This window comes from Chanodichthys erythropterus, chromosome 6 (genome assembly GCF_024489055.1).
Source record: "Chanodichthys erythropterus isolate Z2021 chromosome 6, ASM2448905v1, whole genome shotgun sequence".
Classification (NCBI taxonomy): domain Eukaryota; kingdom Metazoa; phylum Chordata; class Actinopteri; order Cypriniformes; family Xenocyprididae; genus Chanodichthys; species Chanodichthys erythropterus.
Window position 1 is genome coordinate 14,636,001 of NC_090226.1, and position 10,830 is coordinate 14,646,830.

The following is a 10,830-nucleotide window of genomic DNA, read 5'->3' on the forward strand; positions in this document are numbered from 1 at the left end:
GAGGTATTGACATATGACCACAGAGTCACTCACTCACAAACTGCCGCACCATTTCCTTTCATTTGATTGGCATGTTCGATTGCAATGTGTTTGAATATTGTGTTCATGAGAGGAAGGTTGGACAAACTTACAAAGAGGGAGGTTGTTAAGGACTGAAGCCTTGGTCTGTGCTGATGGTGAAGTGCAGCCCACACATGCAAAATATTGTTTGTGCACCAAATGTTAACACCTTTATACCAGTGATCGCTTATGTTATAAAGCTTGAATTTTCAATTCTCAAATAAGAGAAAGGGCAAAGAATCAGTTGCATTAGCTCATGTTATCATTATACATTTAATCTTATTTGGATCATTTAAAAGGTAAGATTAAACTACTGTTTGTAAATGTAACAAGCAATGTGCTGTAATTAGATCCAAAGAGCAGAGAAACTAAAGAACCGTTTTGTACCTGGTGTCAACCCAGCTTACTTTGCTTTCTGTGACACCATAATTGATTCATTTGACAGCTCATGAATGTGGGGAATGGGAATGCCTAATTAATGCAGACAAATTGATTAGTAACAGGTGAGAGAGGGGTGTGAGAGGCAATTCTTCTTACCTGAACGGAACAGACATGTTGTCTGCCTGTCTGCACAGTATGGCAGTCTTCCTTTGACATGCCAAGTTGAAAGTAAGGTCATACAGTATGCACACTGGGAGGAGAAGCCTGTTTGCTGTGTTATGTACTGTATATTTAATCGTATTTATTGCACATCTCTGTAAAATACTAAATTCTGAGTGCTCAGTTGCGGCATTCGGCAGTTTGATATTCTAATATTCAACATACTCTATTCATGGCAATGCTATATGACTCGCTTGTCAGAGTTAGGGACCGTGTACATTAAACTTTTTTTTTTTTAATGTAAACTGGACTAGACGGACATGTTTGACGATGCACTCGCATCTTTTGCAGCATCTCGCGCATGACACAGGATTCTAAAAACTGAATGCTCAAGTTAAAGGTGCCATCGAACATTTTTTTACAAGATGTAATATAAGTCTAAGGTGTCCCCTGAATGTGTCTGTGAAGTTTCAGCTCAAAATACCTCATAGATTTTTTTAATTATTTTTTATCTGCCTATTTTGGGGCATCATTAACTATGCACGGATTCAGGGGCTGCTGGCCCTTTAAATCTCATGCTCCCTGCCCCCCGAGCTCTCGACTCTATTATACAGTGCATTTACAAAGTTCACACAGCTAATATAACCCTCAAATGGATCTTTACAAGATGTTCGTCATGTATGCTGCATGCATGCTTCGGGTCATGTGAGTATAGTATTTATTTGGGTGTTTATATTTGATTCTGAACCAGTTTGATAGTACTCCGTGGCTAAAGCTAATATTACACACTTTTGGAGAGATTTATAAAGAATGAAGTTGTGTTTATGCATTATACAGACTGCAAGTGTTTAAAAATGAAAATAGCGACGGCTCTTGTCTCCGTGAATACAGTAATAAACGATGGTAACTTTAACCAACAGTAGCCTACATTAGCAACATGCTAACGAAACATTTAGAAAGACAATTTACAAATATCACTAAAAATATCATGATATCATGGATCATGTCAGTTATTATTGCTCCATCTGCCATTTTTCGCTGTTGTTCTTGCTTGCTTACCTACGTAACAGTCGGTATTATGTTGAGATTCGCCTGTTCGTCAGAGGTCTTTTAAACAAATGAGATTTATATAAGAAGGAGGACAGAATGGGGTTTGAGACTCAGTTTATGTCTTTTCCATGTACTCTTGTTATTCAACTATGCCAAGGTCAATTCAATTTTTAAATCTAGGGCACCTTTAAAAGAAGTTCAACTTTTTTCAAGAGCTAATGTCCAGTTTTATTTCTGACGTAATCCATTTGGTTGCGCTACTTCTGACAACTAATTAATTTGTGGCATTTTTTTCATTTTTTTTCATTGTAGTGCACAGTTTTCATTGTTTTTTTATTGTTACGTTTCAGCTTGCCTCACTTCACTCTTCGCTCCGCTTTTCCACTGCGGGGTACGACACGGATCGGCTTGCTTTGGCTCAGTTTGCTTTTCCATTGCAGTTAGTACCGATTCAAAGTGGGTGGGATTATAAACTGATAATTATTAGCCGTGTTTCCATTACCCTTTAAACTTCACAAATTGAAAGTGTAAATTGAAAATACGAAACAAAACTTAATTTCACAAAAACTCCCATATGTCGCAAAAAAGTTTTTGCGCTCACATGAGGTGGTTTTTCAGGCAATTTGAAAAAGGAATATTTTGCAAAACTGCAATGGAAACAGTTTTTTCACATTTACAGGTCACTTGCCGTATGTAAAAATCGATCATTCTTTAAAGAGGGCATGGTATGTTTGGACAGAAGACGAGAGTTCTTCATTAAACTCAAAAGGTAAGACAAAAGTATTACAGGACTACTGGATTTTAAACAATAAAGAAATGGCACAATTTGAATTTATCAAGACCTCAAAGCAGATTGGAAGGAGAAACACCCAGAAATTACGTGAAATGACCTCATCCGTAGCCAATCCCATATAAGGATATAAGGGACTTTCCTTGCCATAAATGCTTGGATAACATGCTTACGTCTCCTTTAATTAAAAATAATGGCTAGTGCAGTGGCTGGGATATATGTAACCCTACCAACATCTGTTGCCATGATTTTTGGAATGACTTATCATGAAAGGAAAAAAAGACGTTTTAGTTGCATAACATCGATTAATGGAAACGCAATAGTTTTTTATTGATATTTAGAAAATATTGCAAAAGTTTTGAGCAAATCTGTAATGGAAATGTGACTATAGTTGCACCGCCTCTACTGCCAATGACGCTGGTGACAATTCTCTCTGACCAATCAGTGATCTGCAGTGTTTATATGTCATATTGTAGTATCAAATTATTTAAGCGGTATTATTTAAGCGAGCCGTACCGAGTGCAGTGGAAAAGTGCCAAAGCGAGCCGCACAGAATCTTACCATGCAGTGGAAAAGTGCCATATGTAAACATGTAGTTTTTAATGGTTGCTCTTGTGTCTTTTGCAGAGTGTCGCACATGACATGGCGTTATAAAAAACACAAGTTCAACTAATAAAAATGTGTCCTTGCATCAAAAACATGTTCTGTGTGAATGGCCCATCAAGCTGTTGTAATGAAATGCGACAACAGTTTTTCCCGGTGTATCACACTACGGATGCACTCTCTTGTTTCATATACAACTGACAAAATCTAGCATCTCATTTAGCAATTGCCGTGAAAATCACCTCAGAGGAAATCATGTTCACATAGGCTATACTTGATTGCGCTGTCAGCAGTGTCATTTATTTTGCGATAGTGACCGTAAAGGTTCTGTACATAATCCCTTGTGCTACATGAATTATTTAGTGGAAACTGTATTTTAGGTCACAAATACTTTGTGGACGTATCATAATTTTTTCATTAATATAAAACTTGGTGATACTGTTTGGTATATGAACCTGTTAAACATGATTTCACCAAGTACAACTTGTTCCTGGATTAACATCCTGGAACAACATTCCAATCAACCAATCAGATTTGAGGGACAAGTTCACAGTGCAAGTCAAGTTTAGACTTACAACCAGGGTTAGGTGCTTCTACATCAGTATTATTCACCTATCATTTCCCTCTGATTTTAGGGATAAGTTATGGGTAGGGTTAGGTTTAGGGGTAGGACAAAATTTTCAGACAGGAATGCTGTAACAGGAACATGTCTTACTTGACAAAAGCAGAGTGACTGTACATGTTCAATGTAAAATAGGTGTTGAGAAATCATATTTTGTATAGAGCTGTGTTACCTTCATGCCTTTAGACCTGAATACTGGTTATTAATGTATATTATAATGGAAAGCTGATCTTGTTGCTAGGACAATTGAGAAATATTTTATGACCAGCCAAAGAACTCACTTTTTCATTTGTGGGGCTATTTTTACATTATACTAGAATGGGATGTGCCTATGGGTGACCTGACTAAGCTAAATTTTCACTTTAAATAACTTGCTCTATTGTAACAAAAATGCACTTTTTCTATGAATCATACTCAATCTCTTCTCCATTTTGTTTCCGTGGGCTGTTGTAAATTAGTTCTTGCGTACAATCTAAGTTTCTTCTGGTTAATGACTGAAAAGGAAAGAGCTGCAATGTATATATTCATGCATCATGCTTGCCTCTGATGGTACATTATTCATTAACATTCTATGTCTGGCAGGCATGTTTCCATATTGCATATATATTGCAGAAGACATGCTTGCGGTTGATGTGTTTGAGCAAATGGCGCATATTTTAAATATATCTGTGTGCCAGAAAGATACCTCCCATGTCTAAATGAGCACTCATTCAGTATCCATCATGCTTCTTCTCTGTAATTGTTGACATGCCCTTTGGGTACTTAACACCCAGGAATAAGTGCTGGTAAATTGCCATATAATTAAGAGCAGACATATTGTGCTAATGACTGGACCGATCTTCTGGTCTACTAGCTACCATCTTTACCAATATTTGTCCTTGTGGTTTGTTATCATTCCACCTTTTTTTTTAATATTTCAGTCTATACCTTAACAAGAAGAATCTGTTGCTTGTTGAATTTGTAAGTGCCTGATAATGATTTAGGCATCATGTTAGTGATATCTGTACAATTTGTGTTTGTCCTAAAAATCTACCCTTAAGAACCTAATTTCTTCTTTGTAAGCACAAGTAGAGGTTTAAGGTGTGGTCAGATTTGTATGCAGAGTTACAGTTTTCAAAATCTTGCTTTATTACTATTGTGCCCTTCAGCAAGCCACAATAAATGTTTACAGGTCTGTCCCTGTTATAACTGAGTCAACTCAGCACTCTTATGAGACAAGAAAACTTGATTATGGTTTTGTTTTGAAAATACACTACCAGTCACCAGTAGACTACCAAGTTTGAAAAAAAAACAGAATCATGATCTTACTTTTTGAGCTAAAGGCTAATGCTTACACTCATTCAAAGTCCATTTAAGACAAGTCATTTCACTCGGCGGCCATCTTTGAAACACCTCTCGGGCATCCTGGGCATCATGCAATCTCTTTGAATGGGGAAACATCAAATTCTCCAAAACTGTTCGCCAACATTACGATTAAATTTCATATTTGAAATCACCAATGAAATCTAACAACAACCGGCTCATAAATTTAGTTTCTAAACGCTAGAATCATGACAAAAAACTGTATTTTTCAGGCTGGATCAAGCTAATGCGCATGCGCAGACCTAAATGCGTGTCTCTTTGGAGGCACGCGTCTGACTGTTTCTATATAAACCAGTGATTCTAACGGTCGCTGAAGTGACACAATGAATTTACCAGTCGGCGATTGGCTCTTATTTAGAAGGCGGGACTTATTCCGCCATATTGCGCGTTACACTTTCTCCCATTCAAAACATTACGAGTGACACGTCTTGTGTTATTCTATAATCTTTGACTCATTATAAGTTTGTAGACAAATATAATGCTTGTAAATATCTTTACAAAACTATGTTATAACAGTATTACAGGATGCACTTTGTGAAACTTTGAAGTAGCTAAAATATGCATTTTTTTAATACTTCATTAATCCCATACCTTAATTGTGTTATTTTATATTTTTGATTTTTACTTTTCTAAAACATTGCAAATAATAATAATAATAATAAAAATTAAAAGGTTTGTCTGATGTTTTGACTAATATTTTTGCTGTATTCATCCTATGAAATTAGCCATAGCTCTGAAATGTATTGGTTTAATTTCATCATAACATGCAGTAGGTGTAAAGTTTTCATACATTTATAAATAAAATCCTTTTGAAGAATTTACCTTTCGGTTTAAAGAGAATTTTAATGGCATTTCGAAATAAAACTTTGAAAGATAAAGTCCACCAATAGTTGAATTGGAACTCATATATGTGTAGAGCAATGCAGCTAAAGTACAAAAGGTGGAGGAGTAAAACAGTTATTTGCCTAAATAATTTAAGTGATGTGGCGTGTGGCCAAGTATGGTAGCCATACTCGGAATTGTGCCCTGCAATTCACCGATCCAAGTTCACCCAAGTTCACACACACAGCAATGAGTATTGAAAGTAAACACAGCCACTGTGAACACACACCCGGAGCAGTGGGCAGCTGTTTTTAATGCGATGCCTGGGGAGTGATTGGGGTTAAAGGAAGCGCTGTTCATTAACTCCCTCCACCTAAATTTCCTGCCGGTACTGAGACTCAAACTCACGACCTTTGGGTTTCAAGTCTGACTCTCTAACCATTAGGCCACAACTGATCCATTATTAATTGTATAATTACTAATTTATACTTAAAGGTGATAGAGAGGATTTTTTCATCGACTGAGAATCCAAAGACTGTTACTGAGTTTTTGAAATGAGCGCATGCGTAAGAACAGCCCCCCTCCTTCTAGTGATGGGAAGTTCGGATCATTTTACCGACTCAGACTTTTGAGTCTTGTTCAGCAAAATGAACAAATCTTTTTTCGAGTCATTTCGTTCATTTTAGCAAAATGTAATTAAAATGTTACGTGTTACTTCCCCAACACATCTACTACTTATGCAAATGTTGATCACACTACAAACAATACAAAACTACAATGCTATAAGATTCAGAAATTATTAATTCATTCTTTACCTGGGTCTTCAGTTTATGACAAGCTGATTAAGCTCACCTCACCTCTTGTCTGACAAGTCTTCGGGTTTAAGTCATTCCTTAATGATGTGACAGGCAGCCCCATATGTTAAACCAATGCATTCTGAGCTGGAAAGAGAATTGATTAGTTCTTTTTATGAGTCTTTCAGGTTTTTGAGTCGTTCCTTAATCACGTGACAGACCCATACGCCATTTCTGACATTTCTGTCACTATGTTTTTGTTACTGTTTCTTGAGGGTCTGTGGTGTGTTATTATTTTATAAATAAATAAAGTTATAAATAAAATATTGATTAATTTATCTTTTTGACTGTCTATCTGTAAATAAACACTAGGCTATATAGTAATATAATAATCCAAGCCTACAATACAAAGTATTTATAGCCTAGTTTGTTCATTTTCACTCCAATTTTGAGTTTGCTTGTATAATAATTGCTTTTCCTAGGCAGACTTGACATATTGGTCTAAATGTATAAGAAGATTGCTCAAAAAGGACAATTTAATGACATTAATAATTCAAATTGAATTTGAATTATTAATGCTAGTTTAAAACATCAAGGTTATGATAGCTTCAGCTTTACTAGTTGTAACCCAAACTGAAATAAAACTGGAGAGTTAAAGTTATTTACTAAGCAATATAATGTGCTTAGGTCACACAGCCTGACTGTATTGACTGCATTGGTTTAGCGTATGGGTCTGTCACGTGATTAAGGAAGGACTCAAAAACCTGAAAGACTCATAAAAAGAACTCATCAATTCTCTTTCCGGCTCAGAATGCATTGGTTTAGCGTATGGGTCTGTCACATAATTAAGGAACGACTCAAAACCCGAAAGAAATGAACTAATCAATTGAATCAACAGGTGAACTACTACTAGCAGTACAGAACCTATAGAATATTGCGCATGCGCGACTGAACGAATCACCCCCCCGAGACGACTCGTTCATTAAAGATTCGTTCAAAATGAACGAATCGTTCAAGAACGACACATCACTACCTCCTTCACAGCTCATTTCAAAGGAACGCCTCCCAAAACTCGTGCACGAGTATTAAAACACGAGTGTTTATCACCGGCATTCGCTGTGTCGTGTTTTTTGGATTCATTATGTCAGACTCACCACAGGTAACTTATAGTCTGCAGTTGTTATTCCTGTCTCCTGACAAAAACATTGCATGCAGCGCCTGTGGAGTGTGGAAAGTTCACGTCACGAGGAACGTCACGACAGTGATTGACAAGACAGAGGGCCAATCGTTTACGCGATGATCGTGTAAACAATTGGCTGATGTTTTTAAGGCCCTACCTCGTGCACAGATGATGTATATTAATATTATTCCTTTCAGTGCACCTGATAAATAGTCTTTTATCTGTTAGTAAAGACAGTTTCAAGTAATATTGCAAAAATGTATAAAACAAAACATCCTCTTTAGCACCTTTAACTGTATCCCTACCTAATTCTATCAAAGAACTCAGATTTTAAAACACTGAAACAGAAATTAGAAGTCTGCCAGTGTTTTATAAAAATAACAGAGTTTAGAACTCTCTAAGAACGTTCAGAGAGAGAGAGAGAGAGAGTTCAACAGAAGAGTTTAGAAACTTTGATGCTAACTTTTGCTTAGGCTTGAACAGAAGCAAATTCTTATTTACCTTAGAAGATGAGCTTGGATCTAACCTCCTTTAGCTTTTAGACGGGACAAGGACAGTTGGGTTCTTTTAAAGACATATATGCCCACAGGCTCCATGATCTGAGTTCAATTACAATTTCTATTTGGGTTATGATGGGAAGCCAGCAGGGATTAAGGAGACAGACACAAAGCAGCTTTATTGGTGGCGGCTTATGTAACATCAATTAATGAAATAGCTGCACTAAAAGAGATTTTCACCTTAGAATACCTCAAAAAACAAGACACCCTACTGTGGTAAAATACCTGAGCTGAAACTGAACTTTATAGGAGCTTTATAATGCAGGTTTAAGAACAGGGAATTATCATTGATCGGATTCTTAATACAGCCAAAATGGATTAGAAAGGTCCATTCTGTGATTTATTAACCTCGATAGCTACAAATGCAGTTATTTGGATTTTGATATAAAGCAGTGAAATACTATACTACTGACTTTTACTACTGTACATACGGTAGATTAAGAAAGACATGGCAACTCTTCTGGGTCACTTAGTTGTCAAGTATGTTGACCGTAAACGTATTTCCAATGACGCCTGCATTTTCAGTAATGAAACACCCTTGACATTGTTTCTATGTATGTTTGATGTATGCTGATCTGAAAAGTGCAAATTTGGTTGAATGTGAGTGGTTGAGACATGGGATCACTGACCTTACAAGCTTGATTGATTGTTTCTCTCTGCATTGAGCTGGATAGATGGTTATATTGTGGAGTGGTGGACGACTGGTCAATAATTCCTTTTCATTTTTGTCTTCTTAAAGTGAACTGACAGAGAATCAGAACAGAAATTAAACTCTTTGAGGGAACAGTATAACAAAACACACAGCTAGAACCACTTCATATTGTTGAGTTTATGAGGGGCATGAGGTTACTGTCTGAAGATAGGAAAGATTTCAAGGTACAGATGCACACAAGAGACATTGTCAGGGACAATGGCTATGAGTGACAGATTGCTGAGAGAATACCAAGACGCTGAGATCACATTTTGGAAGTGGATGTTGCTCTGACATTTCCTGAACTTGGTTAGATGAGCTATCTGACATGTTCTGGTCTCTCTGACAGAGACAGCTGTTTGAAAGATGTCACAGGTGTTTATCTGTTTTGTAGATTGGAAGAACTTGCTTTGACCAACAAATATTGTACTTAAAGTGTACAAGTTTATAAAACAAATCATGACATATATAAATATATGACAAACTGTTCTGACGTTTATGGAATACATCTTTGTCCTTATAACACAGTTTAGCATTTCAGTTAAAATCTACCATTAAGGGACACTTCACCCAAAAATGAAAATTCTGTCGTCATTTACTCCCCCTCAAGTTGTTCCAAACCTGTATGAATTTCTTTGTTCTGCTGAACACAAAGGAAGATATTTGGAAGAATGTTTGTAGCTGTTACATGTGCCCTGGGTGTTCATCAACTTGGTCATATGGACTCCATTTCCCACAATCCCCCACCTAGGAACCAATCATGCACTCACCTGTTTCCCATCAGTGACACTTTATAAGCTGCACTCAAACACACACACATTGCTGAGTATTGTTTAGCCTTGTATCTGACCTTGTCTCTGTGTTCCTTGTCCCTTGCCTAGACTAGCCTGTGTTTTTGACCCTGGACTGTTTCTTTGTTCATGATCGTTTGCTGCCTGCCTTGACCTTTGCCTGTGTATTGGACTACTCTTTTGCCTTACCTTCCTGTTTCTGTTTGCTGGTGTTTGACCTACTGCCTGTATGGCTACGCTCTTATGAATCAAGCCTGCACGTGGATCTCCAACTCCGTTCCCCCGCTCCCATCCGTTACAGTAACCAAGCAGATCTCATCCCCCCATTGACTACCATGGTTTTTTTCCTACTATGGTAGTCAATGGGGGGCGAGATCTGCTTGGTTACAAACATTCTTCCAAATATCTTCCTTTATGTACAGCAGAACAAAGAAATTTATACAGGTTTGGAACAACTTGAGGGGGAGTAAATGATAACTATATTTGGGTGAACTATCCCTTTAATATAGTTCACCCTTCACTCACAAAAAACTATTCTAATAGTTCTTGTTTTTAAAATTTACAAAAAAAAATAAAAAAAAAATAGAAAAGTTATTGGAAACAGAGAAGAAAAACCTTAAAGCAAGTTCACATTGTTCTGTGCTCTGTTTGATTGTAAATTCACTTGTTTGGAAGCCAGTCCAGCACTGAATACAATTTGCTAATAAAAAAAATCTCTGCCAAATCTCTGATGAATTGCCAAAAAGAATGGTTGTGTCTTAGTGGTTCTATTGTGTTGTTTTATGTGTTTTGAGCAAAATTAGTTGTTCATGTATCATTAGATTATTTATTATGTTGGAGTTTTTGGGGTTATGATTGTGGCAAAGAGTGGAACTTATGCTTAGGTTGAGGGTGGGCTACTATACATGCAGATTATGTTGATTTAATTATAGTGCAATTATAGTGCAAATGCTTCTCAGTAACACCAT